Source organism: Cydia splendana, chromosome 2 (assembly GCF_910591565.1).
Source record: "Cydia splendana chromosome 2, ilCydSple1.2, whole genome shotgun sequence".
Classification (NCBI taxonomy): Eukaryota; Metazoa; Arthropoda; class Insecta; order Lepidoptera; family Tortricidae; genus Cydia; species Cydia splendana.
In genome coordinates, this window is record NC_085961.1 from 25796215 (window position 1) to 25824138 (window position 27924).

The following is a 27924-nucleotide window of genomic DNA, read 5'->3' on the forward strand; positions in this document are numbered from 1 at the left end:
CAGTCCGAAATCGCTTATTTGGAACGCCTTGCGAGTTTATGAGACTGAGACTGTTATCAATGCAAACGAAAAACGACTTAAGAGTGTATGGATTTCATATGATCTTAATTATTTTTTCCTTGTTACCGCACTGGAGTGATTACGCGCGACCGTAATCTGACGTGACCCATATTTTTGTTCACGGAACAGCCGTGCCCGAATAATGGTTTCATTGAATATTAAAGTACTCAGAATTGTTCCGGAGCGCTTTTCGCGCTTCATAAGGTTTGTTTTTATGGTGTTATGAACAATGGGTTTTTTATTGAGATACTAAGGATACAGTAGAATGCTGCAATGAGATTCAGAGAACGCTTATATTTTTCAAAAATATAAATCTCTAGGGCCCACTTGCACCATTGTACTAACCCGGGGTTAAGCGGTTAAACCTGGAGTTACCATGGTTACCAGTACAATTTGACATTAGGTTAAGAGCGCTCTTACAAGAAAAGTCGAAATAATGCAAAATTGATGATACTAGTCGACGAAATTCAGGACTTTGCGCTCATTATTAGAAACAATGAGTACGTGTTCCAGTAAAAGCGTCTTCTTATCTTTATAAATATCGTTGTAAATATTAGAAAAAGGACTTATTAAATTAGTAATGATTTTTTTTCTGATGGTCGTTTCCGAAAAACCCCGTGAAGCACTGAATGGCGAGCTCTTATTTGGAAATGTTGAGAATTTTACTCTGCTAAACCTGGCTATTTTGTATTACTAATACCCTGTACTTTAGGCATATCAAACTATATTTTTCCTACATACCTTTGAGAAAGAGAAAATCAAAGTAAAACGAACTCGATTTTCTCTCCGAAACAAGTGTCAATTCCTACGAAAATCTACTTAATATCGAAGTCATTTTCATACTCAAGCAATCTGCAACGTTTGCTTATACTGTTGGTATACATTAGTGTTTATGAAATTCTACTATAATTTTTTGGCAATTTTTTGAAAACTACTCTATATTACCGATGACGCGCGCTGCGCCAGCTCAGTGCCGCGGCAGAGCTTGTAGAGGCAGGACGTGTGTCGGTCGGCTCCGCACATTTTCAACGGCGACGACGAGGTTTTTTATCATTGTGTGCGGCGGGCGCCGTGTAAAACGCTATACTGTGTGCGTGTAAACCGCAACGAGAGACTTTGATCCTAGCACCGTTTTTATAGTATTATAATTTATTATGGTACAGTTTAATAAACTACCGGACAGGATTAAAAATATTTGAAACGACCTGACATTCTATATGTATTTATTTGACTCAAGATAGTTTGACTCAGGGTCTGATGATGGAGCCGGAAGGTGGTCACCGGTATCAATCAACCATGCAACTAAACCACTTCGTGTTTAGGCTCGTTTTATTCATCTCAACAAGATCTTTGACACAAGATAGTACTCAGGGTCTGATGATGGAGCCGGAAGGTGGTCACCGGTACCAATCAACCATGCAACTAAACCACTTCGTGTTTGGGCTCGTTTGATTCGGCTCAACAAGATCTTTGACTTAAGATAGTACTCAGGGTCTGATGATGGAGCCGGAAGGTGGTCACCAGTACCAATCAACAATGCAACTAAACCACTTCGTGTTTAGGCTCGTTTTATTCGTCTCAACAAGATCTTTGACTTAAGATAGTACTCAGGGTCTGATGATGGAGCCGGAAGGTGGTCACCGGTACCAATCAACCATGCAACTAAACCACTTCGTGTTTGGGCTCGTTTGATTCGTCTCAACAAGATCTTTGGCACAAGATAATACTCAGGGTCTGATGATGGAGCCGGAAGGTGGTCACCGGTACCAATCAACCATGCAACTAAACCACTTCGTGTTTAGGCTCGTTTGATTCGTCTCAACAAGATCTTTGACACAAGATAGTACTCAGGGTCTGATGATGGAGCCGGCAGGTGGTCACCGGTACCAATCAACCATGCCACTAAACCACTTCGTGTTTAGGCTCGTTTTATTCGTTTCTATAAGATCTTTGACACAAGATAGTACTCAGGGTCTGATGTTGGAGCCGGAAGGTGGTCACGGGTACCAATCAACCATGCAACTAAACCACTTCGTGTTTAGGCTCATTTGATTCGTCTCAACAAGATCTTTGACACAAGTTAGTACTCAGGGTCTGATGATGGAGCTGGACTGTGGCCACGGGTACCAGTCTACCATGTAACTGAACCACTTCGTGTTTGGGCTCGTTTGATTTGTCGCAACAAGATCTTTGACACAAGGTAGTACTGAGGGTCTGATGATGGATCCGGAAGGTGGTCACCGGTACCAATCAACCATGCAACTAAACCACTTCGTGTTTGGCTTCGTTCGATTCGTCGCAACAAGATCTTTGACACAAGTTAGTACTCAGGGTCTGATGATGGAGCTGGACTGTGGCCACGGGTACCAGTCTACCATGTAACTGAACCACTTCGTGTTTGGGCTCGTTTGATTCGTCGCAATAAGATGTTTGACACAAGATACTACTCAGGGTCTGATGATGGAGCTGATGATGATAGACAGGTACCCGTCGCCACCTTCGCGCTCCATCATCAGACCCTGAGTACTACCTTGTGTCAAAGATCTTGTTGAGATGAATAAAACGTGCCTAAACACGAAATGGTTTAGTTGCATGGTTGATTGGTACCGGTGACCACCTTCCGGCTCCAACATCAGACCTTGAGTACTATCTTGTGTCAAAGATCTTGTTGAAACGAATAAAACGAGCCTAAACACGAAGTGGTTTAGTTGCATGGTTGATTGGTACCGGTGACCACCTTCCAGCTCCATCATCAGACTCTGAGTATCACCTAGTGTCAAAGATCTTGTTGAGACGAATCAAACGATCCTAAACACGATGTGGTTTAGTTGCATGGTTGATTGGTAATGGTACCTTCCAGCTCCATCATCAGACCCTGAGTACTGTCTTATGTCAAAGATCTTGTTGAGACGAATCAAACGAGCCCAAACACGAAGTTGTTTAGTTACATGATAGACTGGTACCCGTGGCCACCTTCCAGCTCCATCATCAGACCCTGTGTATCTTCAGTGTCAAAGATCTTGTTGAGACGAATCAAACGAGCCTAATCATGTTACTACATGGTTGATTGGTATCCGTGACCACCTTAATCATCATCAGATCCTCAGTACCAGTTCGTTTTTAAACCCTCGTTGATACAAACTTTACAACCTATAGGTACCAAATGCAATGACGAAACATGTAAATAAGCGAGTAGGTACCTATAATTTCTTTCGAGTAATATACCTTCATAAGTACGAGTATGGGGCTATTCATAAATTACGTCGTTTCAAATGGGAGGAGTGGGGGGGGTCTGGACATCGGATGATGGTAACATGACGTAGGAGGAAACAGATTCATCCGAAGCATGAGTTTTGGATAGCATATAGGATACCAATCAAATAGATGACGTAATTTATGAACAGCCCCTATGTACATTTGCACTGCATTTAGTATTTTCGTACTTACCAAATAACAGTTTTAGAACTTTAAAAGTTAAGTACAGTTAGTGTTGTTATGGTTGATTTCAATATGCTTCGCGAAGGATCAAGAATGTTTAATCCATCATTGTAGTGCGAGTGTGGTAGAAGGGATCGGCGTACTGAGCTCGCACGGCCTGCCGCAGCGCGTAAAATACCTAAACTCGCTCAACGCCGAAATGTAATAGCGCTCTTAACGGCAAACTGTCATAAGTCTCTGGAAGTTGACAATAATTGTATCTATTAATTATAAGTAATAACTAATAATAAATACTAGTTTGTTACTTAACTATAGAGCAAACTGACGACGCTCTTTGTAAAAATAAAACCTCCATGTGAAAAGTATTTACTTTTCTTCTGAAGTAACTTCCTATCTTTGAAAGAAATATACGGTATCGGAAATAGTTGCGTAGTTGGAATCTATCAGCTTATATTGGGCACACTTATTTATCAATACTATCTCTATCCAATTACATTTTAAAATTTAATCATAAGAATGTTTACCACAATAACAATGCCATTACATGATTTTTAAATCGACAAACAGCGAGATATGAAATACTCTCAACGATGCATAAATTCAGATACTCCCAATAACGTTACGATTGCATACTTCTGCCATGCCGTATACTGAGTTAAAGAAATTTGATTCCCATTTCTTATTCCGTCTTTACATCCAGAAACCCCCTGAATATTTGGTATACATTTTCGGAGAAACACGCAACATATTATATTACATATCGCAACGTCGAGATCTCATTCGCGTATGAAAGTTAATAAGTTCTTGTCGTTTGAATATTTTATGCCTCCTGCAGTCAATTACATAATTACATCGTTTATTTTTGCACCACAGTTGAAATTAAAATGTAAGTAAATTTAAACTGTTGTCAGACATAGTAATATTGAATAATTTTACAGTTTGGCGAGTGACTTAAAACAAGTGAGTCTAAACCTTTAAGTAAATTGTATTAGTAAGTACCTATGTTTCTAAATGGAGATATCAGGTGTAGCACAATTTCGTCGGCAGACGTGTCGCTACGAATCTAGAATAACGTCCAATTTGATAGTAACTTGAATTAACCTCTTCCAACCTTATTGTGGGTAATTTTAATTTGTTATAACTTTTACACAATAAATAAATGCCCTTTCTGTGAATGTAAATGCCACAAAATATCTAGTCTTACGTTTATCAATTACATATAAAATAATCTAAATTATAGAGCTCCTTACCCTCCAAAATACTCAAAAGCCGACGTAAGTACAATGTTGAAAGTAGCGTGCGGTCGACAAACGCCTAAATAGCTAATGTACCTAAATATTTGGACCGTTAAGTGCTCACAAAAGGTCACTACAAAGGCCCTTTTAATAATAAATCATCCGAGTTAATCGCATGGGAGGTAAGGAACAAAATATATGGAGTCAGCATTGCTCTGGAAGAGGGAACCAAAAGCGTAATGAAGCCATGACTTGGCGCAGTGTATTATTTTGGTATTTTCACGTACAATCAGCATAAAACGTTCTCTAATGTCTCTAACTCTGTGTGTACTTTAGATGTATCCCTATTTGAAAAAGTATTACAGGGTGGCAGAAACTTTAGATGCGTTGTTTATATCTAATCTAATATTGATTCTGATTGTACCTCGTTGTTGTTTTAAGCTGAAAAAAATGAATTGTAGACAACGTTTCTACGAGTAAACGACACGTGTGCTTATTGAAGCTCCTGTCCTGTTTCGCCTTCAGACCATAACGTGGTTCAAGACCTCGAGAAGCTGCGGAAATCTTAAAAAATATATTTTTAATACAGTTGCTCAAAACGTACTACTTTACGTAGCTGTTTAGCGTTCGCAAAGTTGTTTTTTGCGAACTAGTGCTTTTTACTTTTCTAGCTTTTTTAAATTTGATTCTGACCTTAATCGATACGTCCACACCAAAGAGTTTGGATGTTCAAAAACTTTATATATTTTTATTTTGCCATTACACATTTATTACGTACAAAAAGTAAATTACAAAATACACGATATAAAGTAAATATTTATTTTTTATTATATAAATAAAACGTTATAAAATACGATATTTCACGAAAAAAAATTTTATTATTTGGCTAAATGGAACTATCATTGCCACGTTGGCTGACGTTAAAAGAAAAAATTAAAAATTAAAAAGTAAAACCGGCGCCCGCCATTTTCACTTGAAATTTATTAGTTGTATCAAAATAATTACATACTTATCTTAAATTGCAACTGTAAGAGTGTTTTTGTATGAAATGAGTTAATGTGATTAATTTTAGCAATGTAAATCAACGCTAAACGTAGTTGATAGTGCTGAATATACAATATCATTCAAGTTTAAGGGAAAATTCGTAACTGTAAGTGCAATGCTCATGTTACCAATATTTGTATTATTGTGATTTTTTCGCAAATGTATTAAAAAACGTCGTTCAATATACGTGTGAAAGTGTTATAATTTTCTTGTCCCGTGTCTCGGGCCTCGTAAATAATAACATACTTTCCCCACCTGCATTGAAATAGTACTATTTTGGAAAGTTTTCTATTTGCTAATTATTTTCGCTATGAATATAAAAAATAAATATGTTCTATCATCCTGCATCGCTTTAGCTTAATCGTAAGTTTATTGTAAACATATCTTTGACATCAACTGTACAATGATATTTTTTTATTGCTTTTATGAGAGGCAAATCTGCATAATTCCATATGTTTGATTATGTATAACTTAGTAAGGAGGAACATATAGCCACAGGCAGATGCTGAACAAACAAAATGTTTTTATAGGATCCGGCACCTAAAAGGTGCATTAAGGACCCTATCAAAACTGAGCTTCCCTCTAACTTTCTTTGAAGAGCTATATGTCTAATAACATATTAAGTACATTATGAACGTAATTAGTGTAATAATTGTGACAAAAAAAAACGATAAAAACCCTAAAAATAAAGAACAGACAATTTTTCAATCCATTAAAATGTTTATTAATTAAAATGCTTCCCTTAACTGACCGGAACTTTCTTACCTAGTTTGTATTTTACTACTTAATACCGGTTATAAAAGTGAAAATAAACTAAAACCACTCTTCTATGTCATATGTATCTAATCGGATCTGTATGTATTTATGGATCCACTTCGTTGTCCGTTCATAAGTTTTGCCGGTATGTTTATATTTTGTCGAAAGCTGGTTGTTCCCAGTTTGAAAACATTGATTACTCTGCAATGTTGGAACATGTATGATCAACGTATTGTTTATTTTCCAATATATGAAGCTATATACATTAACGCTGCTGCAACCACATTCCTGCTGTAAATACCTACCCATTCCATTATTTGTTTGTGGATTTATAAACAATACGACGGTTGCACTAAGTGTTTTTTAACACACCAAAACAATATTAATTACGAAATCTTCTTTTAATACCTTCGGTTACGATTGTTTCTTACATTTTACGGTTGATACCTATGCGATTAAAAACTATTTACAGTACCTACATATCATGCTACTTTACCGCCCTAGTGCGGTAATTGGCACAATACGTGCATATGTCGAAAATTTAAAGGGCCATTTGTACTGTAAAACGTACAATACACGTGCGAAAAGGTAATTCGCAACTCGTGTCGATTTAAAACACTCCCTTCGGTCCTGTTTCAACTTATCGCCACTCGATGCGAATTTCCTACTCTTAGTAGTTGTATCGCAATGTACTATTTAACCACACAACTCATTGTCCTTCAGAAAGAAGTCTACAGAAATAAATAGTCAATGCCCACACAACATTTCTGAATTCTACAGCGTTAAATTAGGCCATGACGTCGATTCTACTTTAACGATTTGTTATGGTTTTGAACTGGTTTTTATACGGGGCACCAAGATTTCGCATGCACCATGAATCTAGTATTAAACTGGATTGGGCATGAGTGGCGGGAATAACTGACAGAACGGGATAGTCTTACGTATCTTTCAGTAGGAGTAGCAGAGAAAGCGCTATTATTGTTTGTCCTTGTCACAGTCTCACATATTTTTTGTTCCCAACCTTTTTTTTTTAGTATGGATAATGGTGGGCAACAAATAAATTCGACCAATGATAGTAACGCACTGCGTATGTTTTGTCCCTCACGGAGGCACGCGTATACCACTTCTATATATAGGATCCTTCTATGGCATGCACCAATCAGCGTGAGCGATCTTAAAGGACGTATCAAAATAAAATCAAAGCCGTAACAAGTTGTCAACTCTGGATCGGGCTACATTACACGCGCGTGGTCATCACCAGAACTTTTGTCACGCGTGAAACAAAACCGCTTTGTCGCCGCGCCGTCCCGCGAGGCGAGATGGTTGTCGTATAAATTAATGAGGGTTCTGGGTGTACAAAATATTATTCAGTATTTACCAGTAGCTCTTTGGTTTAAGAGAATGTGATTTTATAGTTATACTTTATTAAAATAAGAAATATTAATAACTTAATCGTTTTGAACACATGCAATATTAAAATATATTTTTCATAGATTTATCTTCAGATAGTCACACAAATTTTTGCTTTGACATTTTGCTGGGAGTTCAAAAGGCTTGCTGTGAATGTTAAAATTGTGTTACCTTCCTCTCTTCCACTCTTGCACATTCGAACGATAGAGAGGCAGATAACGAAATATCTGTTATCCGCGAACATGACCAATGAAACCTGCGTCAAAATTATGATTAAATAATAGCTATCAAGCGGACCCCAGGCTCCCATGAGCCGTGGCAAAATGCCGGGATAACGCGAGGAAGAAGAAGAATCATTAATAAATACATACTACAGTAGTAAGAGATCGGGTAAGAGACCGCCGTATTTAATGCCGTACTGTTGTCTGAGTACTCATAACACAAGCCTCCTTGGGCTTACCGTGGGACTTAGTCAATTTGTGTCCAGGAAACAAATGTCCTATAATATTTATATATTTATTAAAAAAAACTTCGTATAGTTAACAGCAGCAGCACTGAGCACTGCATCTACAGCAGGGCAGCTGGACTGAGTTGGAGGGACGCGGAGCGCGAGGCACAGGACAGGAGCGGATGACGACGTTTCACGGACCTCTGTACCAATGGGGTACCATAGGACGACAACACACACATAGTTCACTGAGTTAAATCAGGGGGGTGTCACTACGCAGTTTAGGTACATTTGGCCGGCGAACCTCCCGGGCAGGGCAGGCGTATGGTTATAAGTTTCAATTTTGTTGCAGGCGGCGAGTATAGGTATAATTTTGTAAAATCTAAAACTGACTTTTGTGAAGGAGTGAATTTTCTGTACGGTAGTACTATTCGTTATTCTGTGGTTAAATTATACACTGCACGTTGCATCATGATGAGGTAACAATATCACATTTACTATTTAACGATTATTTAATACCGCGCAAATGTTATAAAACAAGTTGAATACTTCCCGGAGGTAATTCCGCCTGTTGCTACAACACTGCTTCAACTACAAACTTGTTAAGAAAACTTCACTGTATTAAGTGTTCAGTCTATGCCAGTGTTAAATACATTAACTACGATAGGAGCGTTATGAAAAGCACTAAACAAATATATACTTAATTTTCTTTAGTATACTTCTTGAAATTACATAAACTTAATTTATTTAGTGGGTAGCAGTGATATTATTACAATAGGTACTGTAACACAAAACACATCCTCATTCCGAAAATGGAAATCATGATCCTTTTAATACCTAACAGAAGTAGAGGAAAAGGTTAAACATTCATATAATTATTATAACGCTCCTTGCATTACTTGTAGCGGATAATGATCACTAAATAACTGCACCATTATGTGCTATTGTGTAATAACCGAGATGGATACATTTTCTCTTGTTGAGAAAAATTGTTTTGCCCGTTAATCATCTTAGCGTCACTTGCACCATTCCACTAACCCGGGGTTAACCGGTTAAACCTAGAGTTACCATGGTAACCACTGCAATCTGATACTTGGTTAACGGTTTAACCGGTTAACTCCGGGTTAGTAGGATGGTGCAAGTGGCGCTTAAGGATAACGACGTCTTACGGTTTATCTGTACCACAATACCCGCACGGGCCTTAAGGGACGCACAAGCGTAACAAGTAACCATGCCAAACCTAAAAGGTCCTATTTATACCAACGGTTAGTCAAGTTTAGTCGTTGTGGAGGCCAAGGTGCGATAAAGCGGAGGTAAAGAGGCGGTGTTCCAGTCGTTTAGACGTGATCAGGCACATAATGATGTATTAATACAGTTCTATACCTAGTGGGATCCCTTTTAGGTAAATGGCGTTAGAAAAACTTTGTAGCGAAATAAGTAAACATAAAAATAACACGCCCGTAAAGTGAGGTAATAGAAAAACATCAGGAATATAAACAGCCACTCTACCTAGCATACATCGATTACGCTAAGGCGTTTGACTCAATTTCGCACGAGAGCATATGGCAAGCACTTTCAAACCAAAATGTCCCGAGTATATATATTAACATAATTAAGGATATTTATAAGAAGAGCACAAGCAGGGTGAAGCTGGACAAACTTGGGCCAAAAATCTTAATCAGAAAAGGAGTAAAACAAGGAGACCCGCTGTCCCCCAGGATATTTATAGCTGTGTTGCAGGATATCATGAAAGAGCTAAATTGGAATAAGAAAGGAATAAATATCGATTCAGAATTCCTGAGTAATCTAAGATTTGCTGATGATGTCGTCCTTTTCGCAAAATCATCTAAAGAGCTCGAAGAAATGATCTTAGAACTAAGCCAAGTCAGCGGAAATATAGGATTACAACTTAATACGTCCAAAACTAAAGTCGCTACCAATAGTGTAAAAGACCCTATAACGATAAATAATACAACTATAGAATACGCCGACAGCTATATATATCTTGGTAAACAAATTTCCTTCGAGAAATCAAGACATGAGGACGAGATAGGACGCCGTATCAACATGACTTGGAAAAAATTCTGGAGCTTTAAAGAAATCTTAAAATCTAAACTTCCCCTAAAGCTCAAAAAGAAGGTAATCGATTCGTGCTTGCTGCCTTGTCTGTCATATGGAGCACAAACTTGGATCTTCCAAAAGAGAACTAAAACAAAAATACGCTCTTGCCAGCGCGCTATGGAACGAAGCATCCTTGGTATTAAACTTACAGATAGATATAGAAGCGAAGATATCCGCAGGAAAACCAAACTGATAGACGCCGGACAACACGCACTACAATTAAAATGGCGATGGGCGGGACACGTAGCGCGAATCACAGACCAAAGATGGACAAAACGGGTAAACCGAGTGGATGGGCCCCACTGGTAAGAGGAGCAGAGGGAAGCCAAAAGAACGCTGGATAGACGAAATTCAAAAGAAAGCTGGTAGAGACTGGATCTTGAAAGCGCAAGACAGGAAACAATGGAAACTGATGGAGGAGGCCTTTACCCTAACTGGGGCCATGTGACACTCACTCACAAAAACTATAACTATTTAATTCTTATTATAACTGTTTAATTGTTTAAATTGTATTTATTTCCTGTGTTTAATTATGTAGTTACATGGCAATAAAGGCTTTTTTATTTTTATTTTATAAAGTGAGGCCGTCAAGTTAACCTAGCAACCCGACAATACTAGCTAAAAAATAAGACATCCACCAGTAGGTACGAGTATGTACTTTATTTGTGTAGGTATATTTTAGGCGTCCACTGAAGGTTGCAAGATTCTCACAGGCCTATTCGGATTTCGAGATAATCACAAGATCTTGAGACGATTTAGAGATCAACTAGATCTACATTAGATATCGACTAGATGTGACTTGGATATCTAAGTCATAACTTGTCGAAATCGTTCAAGAAGACCCCCACAATCGCGGAAACGTCAAATTTGACATATCTATCTTACAAATATCTTTAAATTATCCGTATCGTAACTTGTTGAAGTCTAGTAGAAATCTAATTCATTTTCCGAATCGAGCCGACAGACAGTAGCTAATGGTTCGTATAGTTGAATTATCGAGAAGATGGAATTGCATTTGTAGTGGTTGTATGCTGATAGTACAAGAAAATAGAAAATTCAAATATAGAATGCCTGTAAACAAACAATACTACTACATATGCAATTCCACGCTCTCGATGATTCAACTATACAAGATGGCCGTTTTGACAGTCATAATGAGTTAATGGCATTAAACAGTACCTAGTTATTTTGAGGTATTTTGTTAAAGTCGCATTATTATTATGTTTATCTATAGGTATATTGCAGAATAATAAATCTAAATTCAAGCTCAGGTCTGAGCTGAAGATTAAACTGCGGCAAATTTGGATAGCTTATGGATACAATTAGTTTAGACTGCGGCTTTATATTATTATAAACACAATTGAGTTTAGTACCTATAAATATCAAACAATATAAGCTTGAAGGGGAGTTAGATTTCAACATTAAAGAAGGTACAAGATCCAGTAGAGTTATTCATACACCAACATTAATTATTTTTAGACATTATATAGAGGATATTCACAGTCTTTGGTATAAAATTTTGAATAATCTTTTCAGCTATTTTCAATTTAGAGTAGTTCAAAAACTTTTTCTAATAATTTGTTAGATCAAGTAGAGAAAATGTTATATACATATTTGTAATCTACTCAGAAAGCCCTTTCATTTAGTACCCCACATATGTTTAAAAGAAAAAAAAATACTTTGTACCGCCGACTTTATGACGTTACTATCCCCACCATTTTCGCGCTTCTCATCTCATATATTTGTGTTTGTTCAGGACATCATACTGAATGCATGATACCAAATATACCCATATTCGAGATGACTTGAGCGAAAATCGATTTTTAAAAGACTTTTTAGACTATATAACTACTATATTCAGATTAATGATGAATTAGATAATTCATTAGGAGACGTAGCGATAGCTAATTTTACTCCTGAAAGGCGAAAACCATATCCAAATCGTGACTATTTATTTTCACAGCTTCCATTTGGGGCCGAAATAAAGCTGTACACAAATCAGATTACATCCAAGTTCGTTAAACTTTCATCGGGAGGTGCGCGTTGATTGAAACTCCCTCTATAAAAGTACGCTTCTAAACCACCCCTTTGATTTCCCACTGTAAAATAAAAATGACGACGGATTGCAATGGTGGGACCGGCGTCTTTTTTGTGAATACTTCAAAATTTAATGATTTGGATATTTTTTTGTAAGATTTTCGTTATACAATTTTAAAGAAGTATGTTTTAACATGGGTAGGTACCTATAAGAATAAAGTAAGAAAATAGGATAACCTCATACTAAGAAATCCAAATAAGCGTGACGCCTCAGTGCACGCTGCAAAAGAACCCTGCCGATACCCGCTACGGCGGCGTATACCTTCACTCAGAATTTGGATTCAAGTTAGATTAACATACGGCCTGATTGTAATTTTAATAAACGTCAAAAATTTATCGTATCGAGATCTACTTTCTGACGCTTATTAAAATTAGAATCAGGCCGGCATTAACAGCCAGCGGTTCGCCAGGTGGGTTATGGGCCCGATTCGGATTTTGAAATAGACATCTATTAGACATCTTTTAGACATCACCAAGATACGATAACGGTATGTTTAAGATCTAACCTGTCAAATTTGACATTTGCGCGATTCTGGAGATACTGTTGAACGATTTCCACAGGATATGACCTACAGGCCTATTCGGATTTCGAGATAATTTGTTGAGATAGGTTGTGTTCGTTCGTTATACGGTTTTTCCCGAGTTGTCGGCTACGCTCGTAGCGCGTAGCTCGCACTGGCACTGAATGCGTAGCGAACGGTTCCTACTATTCTTAGCGCTACGCCCCGTAGCACACAAAATCAGAGTACTAACCGGTTTTAGTAACCACAGCAAAAGGAGCATAATTCAAGTTTAAAAAAATTACTATGCACGGCGTATTTTAAAATCAAGTTCAGATTTTTAAATCTCAAATGCGGCTTAACAATTGAATTGCGATTACTTCACATTTCAGTTTTCATATAATGAAATAGAATATTATTATAATTCTTTATATTTCGATTCCTCATTCCTCCCACATTCATTCATTCATTCTTTCATTCCTTAATATGACGATAATGAGCGTACAACTAACAACCGAAACCTCTAGCCGTCCAGAGACTTATAAAAAAGCCTTGCATTCCATTGTATTTTGAATTTTTAGGCTAATCAGAATTGCATTGGTCTTGGCAATTTTTGATTTGTGAGAGGATAAATTTACTTAGTGTTAATTTTAACTAAGTAATAGTCCCGAATTCTAAAATCCCCGCATAGTCTATGTAAGCCTTGTTACATTAAACATTCCTATTAACTTGGCCGAAGCAAAAAAGCCTTTATTAATGGCTCAACCTAATCTTGGCGAAGCTAAGCCTTCACTGGATTAACCTAACCGCATTTAAGCCGTTGTGACTATACGATATTAATCTAACGGCTGTTAACAATACAATAGGGGTAATATAAGTACCTATACATTCATCCAATCACACTTAAGTTTCACATTACAGCATACAGTAAGTATTAAGTATTATGTACTCTATGATTATAATTCATTCAGAATATCCCTGCTGTAAAAATAAAATCTAAATCCATGCAGCTCAAACGTTCATATGTATTTATAAAATACATCACCGTTCTCTCTGAGATGAATATTTCAGGCCAAATTCGGGAGACCTGAATGTGTTATACCCGACCTACTATTTTAATATTAAAACATGCAAATCACAGCATTACCATGTTCCACTTTCTTTCCCGAATCCTGCATACAAATGCAGCCCTGTATTAAAATATAGTTTATTGAATAGCCTTTATTGTTATATTCCTATTTTCCTCGCAATGTGGGACCAAGTCAGATGTCATAAAAAACCAACGAGTAATTCTGTTTTTATTTTGTTTTTATGTTTTTTTAAACCTGTTATAGGAACACAAGCTCTATAGGTACTAGCGCCCCACAGCCCCTATACTTATTAATGTCTACTAATGGACCACAATGAAATTTTAACAGAGTTGCATTTGTTTTGTTTTAACCGATTTTTAAAGAAATTAATTCTCAATTTTCTAACACTAATGATTCATTTTTAACTGGTGTTTTTTTTCTTCTAAGGTGCGCACGTAATAAACAAGTGGAGTAAGTACTAGACACTAAGGAAACAAAACCGGTAACAGTAGATATAATTAATCAAATTCTTAGCTATGTAAACAATTAGCTTAGATATGTAAATTCAGTGAACCATACGTTCTATTAGTAATTCTAAATTTTTTAATAATATGATGCTTATATTTGAGGCTAATAAATTTTTTTTGGCCCTAAAACATTAATGCACAGCCAAATTATATTATTATTTGCCCAATGAAAGTTCCTGTTTAATATTTTAGTTGCCATTCTAAATGTGAAATGGCTGTCCAAGGAAACAGTTCACACACACATAAGTAGTGGTTAAGCTAATGTACTACCTAAAGTGACTAAAGTCACCTATACCATCTCGCAAAATCAAAAGAGAGCTTAAATTAACTCTCTTAGGGAAACTGTTCCCTAAGAACCCCTTCCCTTGGGAACAGCCGCATGCGTAAAATTTTACTTGAAGAACGCACCCTCGTGGTAACTTCGTACTTAGGTATTCGAAACACACCATAGTTTTTTAACAAATATTATTCTCGTACAATCATAATCAATATTCCTTTGTTCCTCATAAAAAAACATTTGCTCAGAGAATAAGTAAGAATCGCAAACGTTCTTTGAAGTGAGGTAGAACGATTATTTACGCATGAGCTCCAACCCCGGCACTCGCAGTCGACGAAACCTGGACTCGTAGGTGTTTGCACATTACAGGAATAGGTATCATGAAATTTATAAACGATGTTCGATTAAGCTATTTTTGAATAGGTAACTGGAATTAAAAACACATTTAACATAGAAATCTTGTTTGGAATATATACTTAAATATACTTTACCTTTTAATTCTCTCATCAGACACATCCCTTTGGTCGGTTATACAGAGTCAGCTCACAAAACAAACACAGTCAGATTAACGTTATATAATTTGTATGTAGATGCGCGTAACAACACGTCAGGGCAGTGATTCAAGAGACGGAGCGTCCTCCCCCTACAGCGTCCAGAGCGTTACTGATTCCCGTCAACACAGTCGTAGGAAAGCTTGCGAAGACCGGTGTGAAATGCGCAAGTCACCCGGCGTTTAACTTATCCTACTTTCAAAATTCAAATTGTCATATTATTCTTTCTTGTAATGTTCACACGGGACGCTAAGTGCGGCCCGACGGTGGGGTAAGTTCCCAGTGTTCAGTCTGCGTGTTTTCACGCATCGCCTTCCTTTAGCGTAAGCCGATGATAAGATCCCTGGAAAATTGTGTGGGCGAGCATGACTTTTGGAAAAGGAATTATATTCTAGTTAAATTATAACTGTGGATTCAAATTGTATAGAAATCAACCTCATTCATTATTCATAATATTAAAAGCGGTATGTAGGTAATTAATATTACTAGCGACGTCATTAAGGCGGTTGTTCGAAACTTTGTCTTATAATTTGTATATAGCCTTCAGCATGTTTTATAAATAAGCATGTTTTGGATTTATTTTTCATAAAGTGCCTTCAGCGAATGAAAAGAGAGGGGAGTTAATTTTGAAACCCTTTGTACTACGGGCTTGGTAATAAAATTACTTTAACATCTTTTTTTACGATCATTATTGGACGTCTTTTGTGTCCTCTGTCATTACCGTAAAAGAGCGTTTTCCAAAAAAAATTTACATACATTTCATTTATGTCTTCAAAATATTGACTTCTTGAGCTCATTTTACTCAGAATCATTTGTAAATTCACGCCTCATACATGAAAAAATGTCCCAAGTTTTCCTTTCCAGATCGTCACATTTTTATATGAATATTTTTTTTATTTGTATGACCGTGACGCACTGGAAAAATATTTATTCATACAAAATTTTGGGACAAATTTTTTCATGTATGAGGCGTGAATGTACAAATGATTCTGTAGTAAAATGAGCCCAATAAGTCAATATTTTGAAGACATGAATGAAATGTAGATTGTTTTGGAAAACGCTCAAAAACACTACACAGTTTTAAACTGATAAGAAAATATTTTGCCATCTTTTTATTTTATACTAAATCGGTGGCAAAGAAACATTAGGCCCGCCTGGTGGTAAGCGGTTACCGTAGCCAATGGAGGTGTGCAACTTCCGAGCTGTTACACGCGCGTTGCTAGTATGTACGACACATTTTGGAGTGTGTACAGCAATCGCACTACTGAATTTCACCGTCCCCGGACGAGCACACAGTGTTACTTTGTCGACATTCCATGATGCTTCATTATTTTAATACAGACCAGTTAACTTAGTAGCGGTCTACTAAGTTAACTGGTCTGTGTGAAATTTTTGAACGTTTTCTAATAATTTGTTAGACTAAGTATGTTATATATTTGTGATCTACTCACAAAGCCCTTTCATTTGGTACCCCACATGGAAAGAAAATAAAAAAAGGTTGTACTGCCGACTTTATGACGTCACAGCAACTACCCCCACCACTTTCGCGCTTGTTCTCTCATATATTTGTGTTCAGGGCATTACACTGAATGCATCGATACCATATTCACCCATATCCGAGACGACATGAACGGAAACTAACCTAAAGCCTGCGAAAACGGCCCTCTAACTGGCAAATGTAATAAATTGACAAAAAAGACACGTTTTTTGTCGTACAAACAGCAACTCTCTGTACATTGGTGGACCTTATTACAAAAGGCACAAGGTACAATACAATACATTTAACAGTGTGGGCGATGGTACTGAATATCAGATTATCTGTGACTTTATTTACTTAAACAAGGTTTTTTTCACGTCAGTGCTGTCATCATTATCGTTTATTTGGTTTATTGGATAGTTACTTATTCAATATTGCACTTTAGAACAGTCGAGCTCACAAACATCTGTACAAGCCAACGTTCCAAAAATATATTTACACGATCTTATTGTCAGTGTCTTACGGCCCGATTAGGACTTTAAGATACGTCAATTAATAGATCTAGAAACTATATGGCTTAGATATGTCAGTGTCAATGTGACGTTTCTTCAAACAAACACGACTGACACATCTAATCTATATCGTTTCTAGATCTTTTAATTGACGTATCTTAAAGTTCGAATCTGGCAGTAGAGGTTTGAAAATATATTGTGCAACGTCATCATTTATTTCTATTTTACCTACTGGCCATAACAACCGCATGAGCCCCATCTATGTAACAATAAAAAGCTTGTAATCTCTGAATAAAACTAGTAACAAAAAAATTGGATGTAGGCTAAACATATCATAGTTACACAGTAGGTACACACATAGTACCGACAAGAGTGGTGCAGCATTAGGCGGGTATGGAGGATACGGGCTGAATAGATAGGTATAAATAATTGGACCACATACAGTCTCTCCATAATTCATAAACGCAAATGACCTTTCGAAAAGGCTGTTAAAAGATAAATTAATAAGATATGACTTTAACAACAGAACGTATTCAGACATCTGAAATGTAATAGCAATATCGTCAGGTGGCAAGCAAAACTCACTAATTACCACCACAAGTTCATAGCCTCAGTAAACCACATTATTACCTACTGAAATAAGGTTGATTTCTGTTTAATTATTTTTTAGTGATTAGTGATCTTTGCTTGTCACCTGACGATATGATTATTGATGCATTACATTAATTTAATTAGAAACGTTTATAGGTATGTAACATTACTGTTTTCATAGAATTTGAATATATGTATAATAAAATTCTAAAGGATATAAATATAAACGGATACTTATGTAACTTTTTTGCTATAAATAAACAATGGATTATTAAATAGAAAATATATGTACATATATTTATTGATGTACATCTTTTTAAAACCATTTACACTAGTATTCTTTACTTAGCATAAGTTAATGAACCTGCAGGCTTTTTTTTTGTTGCAGTACATCTTAAAAATTGCGTATTTAATATAATTATTAATTTGACTGCTTGGTTTCTAAATTCATAAAAAAAAGTATTTTCCTTATTAATATCAAGAATTCATGACACACGTCACACATGACTCAGTAACTCATTTCCGTTCTGTAAATTGAAACAATGAAATGAATCAAGTGTACTTTTTAAAATAAATAAATTAATCAGCAATACAGGCTTCAAGAGGATACAAATACACATGATTCCTTAATTGCAGATTTCATTCGTCTTCGTCACAGCCCAAAGCTCATCTGTTTTTCTACCCAGCTGACGAATAACGTGGCGAATAAGAAACGACATACTCGTATATTTTTATCTTATATAAGACCTATTTCCTTATACCCTGTTCATTCTAATTCACCCATTTTCCTGCAGGTAACATCTGCTGCAATATGTAACTGACTTAGTACTTAGTCAGTTATGTCTACAATAATGATGATAATGATCTCAGTACATACGTTCCTCGCGCACTTGCTCCAATATTATAAGACGCGCCTCGATTTGTTATCATGTTGGTTATCATATTTCTATAATCGCAATATGTCAAAAGGGTAGGTAAATAAACTGCGAGGGCAAAGATCGAGTCCGGAAATGTGACACATGCTTGTTTGTACCTCTGAGTTTCACAATTTTGTTTTGTTTGTTTATTATCACGGGACGCGATTTGTCACTTGTACTGTGCTTGTTTTATGTTTTATGTGTGGTTTGTTATAAATTGGACTTGTTTTTAAACGAAGGACTACTCAAATTTTGATGTTTGGTAATGAAATATTATTTTAAACAAATTAAAAATTACATTAATATTCTGATTAAGGGGCTACCCGAGGTTTTTATCGATTTTTGACAAGTTTTGAATCGTATCTCCTTTTTTTGCACTACAGATAGAATTATAAGACAAACGGTTATCGGTCCTTCAATCTTTTATCTCCGTTTTGGTTTACGGGATTTTGAAAGAAATGAATACTTATTTTTTTATGATTTTTTTTAAACATTGTCTTAAATAACACTTTTTTCGTATCTAGTTTGCTGTGAAGGATCTTACATGTACGAAATCTTTACATAATTTGGGTTCGTCTTTGACGTCTCGAAAAACGTGTCTAGAGTTTTAATTTTAAACTAATTAACACAAAAGTTATGGCTAGAAAACCAGTTTTAGCCTAATATTATACAACTTTGATGCCAAATATCTCGAAGACAATGAACTTTGAAGTAAATATTGCTTAAGGCCATTGCTGTTAATATGATAAGCTACAAAGAAATTAGAAAACTAAGGGAAGGTCATTGACGTGGGGGAGCCCCTTAACACTTAATAGTTATCGTTGTCACTATCAATTTTGAATCCTAGTACCTAATACCAATGGCTGTCAAACACGGAAATTCGATCCCAATTTACTATGCATACTGAACGCACTTTGCATATAATGTAAAGCACATACTTACGTTACGTTACGTACGTACGTTTCATACAACTTGCACGTGTTACAACTTGTGTGCGTTTGGTACAATTTATGGCGGGTCTGAGATACATAGTTTCTAGGAGGTGAAGGTACTCGATTTTTTTTCTCAACTGATTAAGAGCCCCGATGCATATGTTCTCGTCTAGTCAGATAATTTTCTACATTTTCTCATTTTTTAGACAAAAATCAACATTGTTTAAGATTTTTTATTTATTTAGTCGTATGGCAGTTTAAAACTAAAACCGGTTACCGGTTAGTAGTATAACAGTACCGGTTATTAAATTATTAGTATAATAGTAGGTACTAAAAATATAAAAACTAAGATAGAATAATTTTATGTACTTTAGTCGTTTATTAAATATTGATAAAATGTATTTATATGAATATAATAAGAAGAAAAACCCGAAAGAGCACATAAAGAACGAAATAGATTTCAACCAAGTATTATCATAAAGTTACCATTTGAAAAACACAGACTAATAGGTACTATAACTCTTCAGCACCCAAAAAAACTCAGAAACCTTCCCATCCTAACACGCCCAAATACTTACAAATGAAACCATTTGAAAAGCAATGTGTAATATTTTTCCCCGAGATAAGATACAAGCAATAACACCATTTTGTTTATGTTGACGGCGGTCTGAGCCCGCGGGGAGCGCAGGGATCGACAAAGGCTCACTTGCTTACACAGAACTATCGAGCTGCGGCCACCAATCCCCATTGAACCCCCACGCTCCTTACACCTGGATTCTGACGGACCTCGAAAGGGTTTGATATGTTATTAGTCGAGGTTCGTCCTCCGCTGGTCGCGTTACTTGCCCCTTTGTGGTACCTACGCGGTATGCCCACGGGAGAAATCCCTCTCAACTACCAATAGCATGATACCACAATGATAGACTGCCCTTCCCTAGTCCTATTTCGTTTTTGTGCATGAAGTTATTGTTGAATATGTAAGCGACTTAAAATCCGGACTATGAATGGAGCTTTGCTTGAGTAAAGATATCCTTTCGTGTATCCAGTAATATAATGCGATTTATTTGATATACCTATATGTGTTTCTATAAGATACTTATTGGGAAGACAAAATAAGGTTGGGGCAAATTCGTTTCATATCAAGTTACGTAGGTGCTCAGTCAACCTCGAATAAGTATCTACCTGATTCAGTGACATATTAATACAGGGTTTTCCTCGTAGGGTATTTTGCTCTGTAAATCTTTTCTCGAAGACCTGTCAGGTCAGCCGACGACAGTTAGAAAAGACCAATAAAGGAGGCAATATAGTCAATAAATTAACCGTGCAGCATAGATTTCAAGTAAAAGAGTTAAGAATAGCTACCGTAAAAGAAAATAAATATCATCACTGCCCGTTTTATTTTAGAGAAATCGGTTTGTGATGAAATGGAGTTTTTGAAGTGAAAACTTCTTTAGCGGCGCTGATAGAGATGGGTCGCGGGTATTTACCCAATTTACCCACCCAGGTAAATACCCGGTAAATACCCATCTACCCGGTATTTACCCGTATCTACCCAAATGGACGGGTAGATTCATTTCTTGTTGCACATGTCGATTTGTGTTAAAGTGGAGATATAAACCGAGTTAATGGCTGTAATTATTGTGTGTCATTTAAAATGAAATGGTTTAGTTGCAGTTGCAGTTGTAACTAAGGAATTTTTAGTACAATTTTGATAAATATTAAAAAAAGGCCGTCATAAGAGTATTTTTTTTAGACTTGAGTAAATTATCGTACTTATACGTTGATAATACACATTCCAACTTCGGTCGGCGGGGGGTGTGGTTGGGGGGAGGGGGGCAAAAGTGAACTTTTTCATATTTCTTGGAATCTGTCATTCATATCGAAAAGTGTTGTATGTACAAACTAAAGTAGACATAATTGTCTACAAAAAAGGTTATATACATTTTTGTCCTAAAACTAACTGTGTTTGACTTATAAGCTTCACAAGTTGGGATAAGGCACAATTTTTTTTTATTATCATTCATAAGTATTCTTTATTTTCATCTTTCTAATGTATATTAAAAGCATTTTAAAACATTTCCGGAAGCCAGGGAATGATTTTACACGATTTTCATAATTGGACTGATATGTTAAAATCGAACTTCACCCCATAGCAACCTTTTCGTAATTAGTTTGAACATACATTTTATGTAACATTATAAAAAAATACTTAAATTAATCTTATATATACTCACATACCATAAAACACATCAAATTTAGAAGAAAAACGAAAATACCCGCGTATATACCCGCGGGTAGGTAAATATCGGGTATTTACCGGGTAAATACCCGCTCTCGGGTATTTACCCGGGTAGTTACCCATCTCTAGGCGCTGAGCACTTTTTGTGATGGGCAAAAAATGTTAAACTCGCGAGAGCGTAAGACGAAAGACGTGACGTCACGTGTGACGGACACTGTTACAATGTCATTGAGTTTTTCTTTTTTGATTTAAATGCCATCTAGTGAGTTTCCCGCAAACTGGTAGTAATATAACTCTAGTACTCACAGTGATGTCTTTAGGGGTTTCAAGTAATGCGACGAAATAACGCTAGATGGCGTTAACCTCAATTATACATAGTGCTGCAGACATTTTGCACTAGATGGCGCTGTTATTAATATTTTGAGTTACAATGTCATTGAGTTTTCACTTCTGCCGGCACTCCCGGAGTGCAACCCGTTGTTTTTTTTTTATTCATAAGACATTTAGGAACTTAGATTTTGTATTGTACAATTTGTACACAGCAGTCATAGCTTTAATTCCTAGAGCCCCATTCAGATTTAACTCGTTAGGGTTTTGATGTTATTTTGATACGACCTTGAACATCGATGACGCTAATTGGTACATGCGAAATGAAGTAAAACTCGTGCATGATATGCGAGCCAATTACCAATGTAAGGACTTGCTAATGAAACAACGACATATTGGAAGTGTTATTTTATTCGTAAAACGCTATCTCTCTCTTACTAAAGTGTTTATCCATATGTCTATCCTTATTGCTCTAGTGTTGTTAATAACATATCGAATGAGAGTATTATGTTTCGACCTAAACATCGACTTTGCCGTTACACCAAGACAATTATCAAGATTGTGTCAAAACCAGTTCATAACCGTAAGAAGATTAATCTGAATCAGGCTTCTAGTCATGTAAGTGTATTTTATAAGTTAGGTATACGATTAAAAAATACCCTTTCAGCATTCGTGACAAGGGTCCGCCCGTATTTATCATACCATGTGTATGTATTAAATCAAGTAAAGCCATCCCTAAAAGGTTTGTTTAGCATAAACTTTGACCCTTATTAAAATTCTGAATCATTAGGTACTTTTATTAATAGAAATACAACTAGGGATCAAACCAGATTATTTATGTTAAATATTTTGAATTGTGTTTTTACGTAGTCACACTACTGAACTGAAATTAATGTAGTATGTATATCTACCATAGGAAAAGTAAGTTTGTGAGTTAGCCGCGTAAGCTAAAGAGGACTCATATTGAAGTTCGATAATTTTTCTAGCGAATGGAATGAAGTTTGTAAAATCACATGAAAACTAAAACTTTTAGGCCTTCTCCGTTAGGTTAGCCTACCTCCCCTTAGTCTAGTGATATTTTTAAGAGGCTAAAAAGTAGACAGCGCTATATACTGTATATTTATTACCAAAGCAATATCAACAAAGCTAATTTGTCTTTTCGCGTCAAGTTTACGTTCATCACATCAATATTTTGTTGAACCCTCTTCCTGGAACGCACCGCCTAATCCCACACGTCACAAATTGAAGTAATTTCCGGTAAAATGAGGCCATAGAGAAACGTTGTTTTTTCATGGAGCTATGACAACAGAGATATATAAGGGTTACATTGGCAATTTCCTGGCCATGGCTTACCTTGCGGTGCTGGCAATATCCGCCCGACGTGGAACATTTATGTCACTGTAATGACCTTATGGTTTTAAGTAGGTAATTCTAGCAAAGGTCAAAGTAGGTAATATAAAAAAAAATGATACATTGTCCTTCGTAGACTTCGTAGTATTTTGTTAACATTTGGCCGGAATCACATTTGTAAGCGTTACTTAAGTAGGTACTTTATTTCGGGATATAAAGTTTCATTTTAACAAATAGCTGCTTCCCTATTTATTTATTTATATATGCTTCTTTATATTACAGGCCGCTATATCTTCAATCCTTGATAAAATGAGTGACTTGCTGAACGTCATAATCGCGGCAATAATGCGGCGGCGAATGTCACTCATTTTATCAAGGAAATTGACAGTTACACCGAAGGCAACAACGACACCGCAACAGAAATGCTGCTGCAATTAGCATCCAACCGTCATCTTTTTTCACGCGACGAAGAGCGGCTCCGCTACCTACTTATTAACAGCTGTATTAGCCCATAGACAACTTATTTAATTAAGGTATTTGCCGTATTTTCGCGTATCAAATTCAAACTAGTTTTTCAATTGTTTTTAAGGCTGCTATGCGTTGTAAGGCAGAAATGTACATCAACAATGCTCAGTAACAGCTTAATTTCAAACTAATTTTACTCTACCCGGATTCGACAGAATCTAAAATTCAACTCTAAAACTATACGGTTGAAATTTTAGTATGAAAACTTTCCTTGTTACGCCCGTGTCTATCTAAATTTAGAAAACATAGTACGAAAGTTAGAGTGTTGATGGAAGTTTCATATGTAAGGAGAGGCTGTTTTTATAGCAACAAAAGGCACTTATGGCGGTTCCATCAATTAAATCAGTGAGTTTATACAGTCGAGCCTCGTTAATTCGGACCGTCGCTAATCCATATAATCCGGACGGTTTGAACGCTCGCACTGTCTTTGATAGTCACGAAATTTTGAAATTTCTTCTTAGACTAAGAGTGCTTTCGAAATGATGAGCGATAATGTAAAGGGTCAGGTGGGGTAAATATAAGTCAAAGTTTTTAACACTCAACAACTTATTATATTTCATTCCTATTCCATTTAAAAAGAAATCTAACACCAGGTTTCTTCATTTAAAAAGAAGTGATAGGTTCTTTTCTATCCAATTTTCTTACATCTCTAATACATTCGAGAATAGACCCTTCATGGTGTTAAAGAATTTAAATAGCTCAAAGCTATTTAATATGTGCCTTATAAATCACGTCGTCGTCGCGCTGTCGCCGCGCGCTAACTTCGGTAATTTGATGCAGGAAAATGTGCAAGAAGTGAATTCCCTCGTGACAACATCTTAAGGTTCTCGAGAGTTTATTTTGCACAGGTTGTTGTACATATTGTGTACTCATATTACTTACCATAAGTCTAGAAACTCTAGAATTACACTTACGTTTAAAGATAATTTTATTAGAGTGTGCAAAAGGGAATCACGTACCTATATGATCGTTCCCAACGATTATTACTTACTAGATACTACAACGAGTAGGTACCAGAATGACCCGTCCGAAAAACGAACGGCTGAGATAACATTCATAATTAAATAATTCAAGAGGCACTCTTTTCTCTGTCCTTCAATTTTAGGCACAAGGGCATTAGTGAATAACAAGTGCTTCGAAGATAGGCTGCCATAGCGAGGCTTCGTTCGATTCCTTCTATCATACATACTCCAAGCTGCTTAGCACGGTCGCGTTTTTATCCCTTGTCACCATGCCTGTCACGTTCTAACAAGTGTGTAAGTGCGAAAGGGACGCGCATAGTGATAGTCGATAAAAATGGAACCGTGCTGAGCCCGCAAGACACTTGAGTACATTATCATACTAGTCTCGAAAAAGTAGATCCAAAATAAGCTCCTGTATAATCAAGGCTTTAATGCAGCCACAAATGCCACAATACGCAAAAAATATTGATGAACCCTCGCCGCTGACACAAAGTGCGATACAATAAATCCGGCATAAATTTTATTAATCCGTTTAATCCATAATTAAATAGGCCTTCGTATGTATTTCAATTTATCGGTCAGCCAACTTCGATGCCCCCGGGCAAAACGTTTAACATGTCACTCTAACGTTATTAAATAATCCAAATATTTCCAACACTGGTCAGATTATTCGTGAATCAAAAAATATATTTGACTCTGAAACTTCTACGTAAAAGTGACGTTCGGATGGCAACTGCAAGTGCATTACTGTTGCGACGTGGACGCGGCCGCTGTAACTGTCGATTTCCTTGATAAAATTAGTGTATACGGATTGAACCCCATAATCACTGCAGTAATGCGGCGGCGAACGTTATTAATTTTATAAATATTAAAACAGCGCCGTAACAGCAATGTCACAAAAGTAATGCAACTGCAGTTGACATCTAAATGTCACCTTAAAGCAAACCCACTGGGACTTAAGTGCTTTAATGGTTACTAACGTCTGTAGGCATACAGACTATACATAACTTACTTTACTATCATTAGCATTTCTCATGTTATATTTAAATACAGTAGTGACTCTGCTCTACTACTTAGTAACGATCGCTGGGTATGCTGCAGGCTGCATACCACGCAAAATGATGTATCTCCGCCCAGTCCGAGTCAAAATGAAATTCAAAGGAAGAGTGGCATGGTAGGACTGATTTTGAAAGAGCCACTTGCATTTGTTCGGAAGTTTACGGATTTTTCACGGATACGAATTGTGCACGGATTTCTATTTTTACGTAGCAATACTAATTGTCTGTTACCTGTAGATACATATCTACAGGAATACAGGAAATACATACCTATTTATTCATCAATTTATATCAAAAATGTTTGACAGAATTGCAAGTGCAAAGCTGGCTGTTTTCTACTACTCTACCCAACTGAGCAGCAGTGAGAGGATTGTCGAATCGACAACGGTGCCACACATTGTCAACTCGCTCGCAATAATTACACTATCTTAAAACGGTTTAAGCCTGTCGAGTGACGATATTTTCCCTAAAATCTCTTTATGCAGGCATCGACTTTCTCACCTAGTCACCATTTACTAGCTCCCAGTTTGCACATCTAACTACTTACTCCACGAAATTGCAGCGCATTTAGCTCGAGATCCCCGTGAAGCGTGCTCAAGCCTTTGAGCGACTTGTACGTTTGAGCATTCGTAACATTTCTTAGCTCAGTTCTATCAGAGACTAGTAAATTATAAAGAATAATGAATTGTAACAAATGTTAGTCACCACTCAGTGAGACCACAAACTTAAATTACGGTGTGTATTAAAAAATAGATGGCGTAATAAAAGTGTGAATGATCTGGGTCTTCAGTTCCCACGACTGTATTTGAATCGACGCACTACGAAACCTGAAAATGACTGTTCAAATCCGGCCTAGAGCACTGTATACTTATTCTGATTATAAATTCTGTCTGGATTTATTATGAATATGATATGTCGGCTGCCACCAGTATGATTTCTTCAACCAGAAATGTCACAGTTGACAGCTGACAGATCATATCAAAAATAAATCCAGATCAAATTCATACCAATAATTGAAATCAGAGTAAGACTATTAAACTGCACTCGGGACTTAATCGCGTATTTAAGTTTTAAAATTTACCTCCGACGATAATGTTTAATAATCGTGAAAGTTTAAATCAGTGTTTTGCAGAGTAAGACTGCTCTCCATATATATTCCCATCATCAGATTTTTCCATTGGGATTAGGGAGCTTTTGAACACAGTTTAGATTAAGCTGATTCAGGCAGTTTTTAATTTTGTACAATTACGACTATACTATCCGCAAACCAAACCAGGGTCGTAAAACTTCTCATTCATACTTGCATAGTTGAATCAGAGAAAGAGATGGCAATATGATCTCGGTCGTCATTTTGCTTCGGGGATAGTATAGTCGTTATGATTTATTGTTCTGTGGTAGCGACGCGACGCAACGTCCTTAACTGAGTTGAATCGTGCCGCTACGCCACGCAACCTTGGAACACGTGCCTGCATTACGTACTAAATAACGCTTGTTGCAATT

General features: G+C 36.6%; 1 protein-coding gene across 1 annotated transcript in view; it reads right to left on the bottom strand.

The window, feature by feature from the left end:
- LOC134799774 (insulin-like growth factor-binding protein 7) overlaps window positions 1-15974 on the bottom strand; it is a 37787-nt gene extending 21813 nt beyond the window's left edge. The window contains exon 1 of the mRNA XM_063772188.1: window positions 15475-15974. The gene's annotated coding sequence lies outside the window, so the exon portion shown is untranslated. The remainder of the gene's footprint in view (window positions 1-15474) is intronic.
- Window positions 15975-27924: the final 11950 nt, after the last annotated feature.